The 5137-nt window shown below is 41.8% G+C and overlaps 1 non-coding gene across 1 annotated transcript; it reads left to right on the top strand.

Annotated features, from left to right (window-relative positions):
• Positions 1-336: 336 nt before the first annotated feature.
• Positions 337-443, top strand: LOC127077023 (small nucleolar RNA R71). Its single transcript, XR_007787012.1, has one exon. It is a non-coding gene; the product is annotated as a small nucleolar RNA R71 (small nucleolar RNA).
• Positions 444-5137: the final 4694 nt, after the last annotated feature.

Below are 5137 nucleotides of genomic sequence, written 5' to 3'. Positions count from 1 at the left end.
CCTTGAATTCCACAGACTTCGCAATTTTGAGTTACAGCAACCACGGTGGCTGGAGGTGATACATTTAAACTTTCAATTTTCTGGGCAAGAGCATCCACTTTTGCATTAACATGATCAAGGCTACTTATCTCGTACATGCCCCCTTTCGTTTGAGGTTTTTCTACCATTGTTCGGTTGCTTCCCCACTGATAATGATTTTGGGCCATGCTCTCGATAAGTTGATAAGCATCGGTGTAAGGTTTATCCATAAGCGCACCACCGGCGGCGGCGTCTATTGTTAACCTTGTGTTGTATAAGAGACCATTATAGAAGGTATGAATTACTAACCAGTCCTCTAAACCATGGTGTGGACAAAGTCTCATCATGTCTTTGTATCTTTCCCATGCTTCGAAAAGAGACTTGTTATCTTTCTGTTTAAATCCATTTATCTGGGCTCTCAACATAGCTGTTTTGCTAGGAGGAAAATGTCGGGCAAGAAAGACTTTCTTCAACTCATTCCATGTGGTGACTGAGTTGGAAGGAAGAGACTGAAGCCATCTTCTAGCTTTATCTCTTAACGAGAAAGGAAAGAGACGAAGTCGAATTGCCTCTGAAGTGACACCATTAGCTTTAACAGTATCAGCGTATTGGACGAATACGAATAAATGAAGGTTTGTATCCTCGGTAGGATTTCCAGAAAATTGGTTCTGTTGCACTGCCTGCAACAGCGAAGGTTTAAGTTCAAAGTTGTTTGCTTCGATTGCGGGTGGAGCAATACTCGAATGCGACTCATCTTGTGATGGAGCGGCGTAATCTCGAAGAGCACGAGCTGGTTCTGCCATCTCGGGTATCGGCGAAGGAAGAAGATTTTTGAGATCAGGAATTTCGATTGGAGGAAGATTCTTTGCAGCACGATACTCCCGAATTCGTCGTAAGACTCGGAGATATCGTTCAACTTCGTTGATTCGTAAGTAGTACGGTTTGCCTTGTGAGCGAGTGTGTGGCATACAAATCAACGAAAGACAAGGGAAAAATAAAAATTGCCTTAGTCTCTACAGCGTAACAGAAGAGTTACGATATCGACTAAATAAAAGTCCCCGGCAACGGCGCCAAAAACTTGATCGCGACTTTATGAGTCGATTGGGGTATTGTGTAACACCCTTATAAAATACCCCAATAATTAATTAAAACAACAAAATATAAATTAGAGTAGATATGCAATTTCAGGGTGTCACACTTGACACTTCACACCATTCACCAAAATATCTTGTCATGCTCATTTATTAATCAAAATAAAACATTGCACAATACGCAGCGGATAGAAATCTAACAACATGCAAACCATGTAACACATTACATGTAAAGTTGTTCAACAACCAAAATGAAAACAAAGTAAAACATCCCGTCCCGATGTTACATAGACCAGAGCATGACCGACTAAGGAACTACACTAGACTCCAAGTACTAGCCTCTACTCAATCACTGCTCGTTACCTGAAACATAGTTGTAAGGGTGAGTTCCTCAATCGATATAATAAGCATTATAAAATATCATGTAATGCTAAGTAAATTAACACATTTCATCACCCTAATCATATCACACATTCAGCAACGGCAACATCAACTCATAATCACACTCCACACAAACACAAAACACACGTATAATATTGGAATACATCCATTCATATTATACGCCATACATACATTATGAAATGAGACTCCATGCATGCGGTACCGACTATTCGTGAACACATAGTTCAACCTTACCGATCAAACCCAGATACGGCTACCAAGCTCACTAGTCCCACTCATTTGAGACCTAGTGACTCACTCACTAATTCCTCACCATGGGAATTAGCTACCAAAGTCATAATCCTTCAGAAACTCTAACCATCTCCTCTGTCTCATATTCAGCTCTTTCTGATCAAACAAATACTTTAAACTTTTATGGTCTCTGAAAACCTCAAATCTTGACCCGTATAAGTAATGCCTCCATAACTTCAGAACAAATACCACAGCTGCCAACTCTAAATCATGTGTCGGATAGTTCCTCTCATGAACCTTCAGTTGTCTCGAAGCATAAGCTACAACCTGCTTATTCTGCATCAAAACACCACCCAAACCCAACAATGAAGCATCACAGTAAACCTCAAATGGTTTCGACGGACTTGGTAATATCAGAATAGGAGCAGTAGTTAACCTTCTCTTTAACTCTTGGAAACCTTCTTCACATTTTGAGTCCCAAACAAACGCTTGCCCCTTTCTAGTCAACATCGTCAACGGTAACGCCAACTTAGAAAATCCCTCAATGAATTTCCTATAATAACCTGCAAGTCCAAGAAAACTCCTTATCTCAGAAACTGACTTCGGAGCTTCCCACTTAGATACCGCTTCTATCTTAGAAGGATCAACAGCAACACCACCTCTTGAAACCACATGACCAAGAAAACTAACCTCTTCTAACCAAAATTCACACTTGGACAGTTTAGCAAATAACTTCTTTTCTCGTAGAACTCCTAAAACCACTCTCAAATGTTCAGCATGCTCTTCTTCAGATTTCGAATACACCAAAATATCGTCAATAAACACCACAACAAACTTGTCTAGGTACGGATGGAAAATCCTATTCATATATTCCATAAATACCCCAGGCGCATTAGTCACACCAAAAGGCATTACAGAATACTCATAATGTCCATACCTTGTTCTGAAAGCAGTCGTCTGAATATCTTCAGTTTTCACACGTATCTGATGATACCCCGATCTCAAATCTATTTTGCTGAACACACTCGCACCAACCAACTGATCCATCAAATCATCAATCCTCGGCAAAGGATACCGATTCTTGATCGTCACTTTATTCAGTTGCCTGTAGTCCACACACAACCTCATAGTACCTTCTTTCTTCTTAACCAATAACACTGGTGCGCCCCACGGTGACACACTCGGACGAATAAATTTCTTATCCAACAGATCTTCCAGCTGACTCTTCAATTCAGTTAACTCAACAGCAAACATACGGTACGGAGCCATCGATATCGGCCTAGTACCAGGTACCAAATCAATCGAGAACTCAACTTCACGCTCTGGCGGTAATTCATTCACTTCTTCAGGAAAGACATCAGGAAAATCACACACCACGGCTAGATCGCAAATCACCAGTTTATCTTTAGCTTCCAAAGTCGCTAACAGCATAAACAACTCTGCCCCATCTGTTACTGCCTCATTCACCTGCCTTGCTGATAGAAACAAACTCTTTCCTTCCTCCATCTCAGGAAAGATCACAGTCTTATCAAAACAGTTGATATAAACTCGGTTAAACACCAACCAGTTCATACCCAGGATAACATCAATCTGCACTAGTGGAAGACACACGAGGTCCATCCCAAAGTCTTTACCAAAAATACGCAAAGGGCAATTTAAACAAACTGAAGTAGTAGTCACTGAACCCTTCGCAGGAGTATCAATCACCATACTCCCATGCATCTCAGATATCTCTAATTTAAGTTTCACCACACAATCCAAAGATATAAAGGAATGAGTCGCACCTGTGTCAATAATAGCTACAAGAGGAAAGCCATTAATATAACACGTACCTCGGATCAAACGATCATCTGCAGAAGTCTCAGAACCCGATAAAGCAAAGACCTTGCCTCCCGACTGGTTCTCTTTCTTAGGCTTAGGACACTGTGGACTGATATGACCCACCTCTCCACAGTTGAAACAAGTCATAGTCTTCAATCGGCACTCTGCAGCCAAGTGACCACCTTTGCCACACTTGAAACACTTCTTCTCAGTACTGGTACACTCATGGATACGATGTCCAGCCTGACCACATCTGTAACACTTAGCAGGGGCACTGGAGTCTCCCCCACTAGGTCTCTTCATCCCACTCTGTCTCTGGAAACCTTTGCCAACTGCATACGGCTTCCCACGATCATTCTGATTCTTGCCTTTCCTATCAACCCTCTGCTGATAGCTCTCCGCTCTGGCCTTGGTATCCTGTTCAAAAATCCTGCAACAGTCAACCAAGTCAGAAAACACTCTAATCCGCTGATACCCAATAGCCTGCTTGATCTCGGGACGTAACCCGTTCTCAAACTTCACACATTTTGAAAATTCTCTAGTAGCCTCATCATAGGGAGTGTAATACTTTGACAGCTCTGTGAACTTAGCAGCATACTCAGTAACAGACCGGTTGCCCTGCTTCAATTCTAAGAACTCTATCTCTTTCTTTCCTCTGACATCCTCTGGAAAGTACTTCCTCAGGAATCTCTCTCTGAACACCGCCCAAGTGATCTCAGCACTCCCAGCAGCTTCCAACTCAGTGCGGGCAGCAACCCACCAATCATCTGCTTCCTCTGACAGCATACGCGTACCGAACCTGACCTTCTGGTTATCGGCACACTCAGTCACTCGGAAGATCCTCTCGATCTCCTTCAAACACTTCTGAGCACCATCTGGATCGTATGCTCCCTTGAACATTGGAGGATTGTTCCTCTAGAACTCACTCAGTTGACGAGCAGCTCTTAATCCCACAACATTCGGATTCCCTCCATGTACTCCAACTAGCATACCCAGAGCCTCGGCAATCGCAGCATCGTCTCTACCTCTTCCAGCCATCTCTATTCTGATTTAATCCAACAAGCTAAAACAATAAGTACTGATGGGGTTACACAACACCTATCACATACAGGGAAACAGAATAATTACGACTCGACTCGACCGACTATGCTCTGATACCACTAATGTAACACCCTTCTAAAATACCCCAATAATTAATTAAAACAACAAAATATAAATCAGAGTAGATATGCAATTTCAGGGTGTCACACTTGACACTTCACACCATTCACCAAAATATCTTGTCATGCTCATTTATTAATCAAAATAAAACATTGCACAATACGCAGCGGATAGAAATCTAACAACATGCAAACCATGTAACACATTACATGTAAAGTTGTTCAACAACCAAAATGAAAACAAAGTAAAACATCCCGTCCCGATGTTACATAGACCAGAGCATGACCCACTAAGGAACTACACTAGACTCCAAGTACTAGCCTCTACTCAATCACTGCTCGTTACCTGAAACATAGTTGTAAGGGTGAGTTCCTCAATCTATATAATAAGCATTATAAAATATCATGTAATGC

The sequence above is a fragment of the Lathyrus oleraceus genome, chromosome 4 (assembly GCF_024323335.1).
Source record: "Lathyrus oleraceus cultivar Zhongwan6 chromosome 4, CAAS_Psat_ZW6_1.0, whole genome shotgun sequence".
Taxonomy (NCBI): domain Eukaryota; kingdom Viridiplantae; phylum Streptophyta; class Magnoliopsida; order Fabales; family Fabaceae; genus Lathyrus; species Lathyrus oleraceus.
This window is presented reverse-complemented; position numbering and strand designations above follow the sequence as displayed.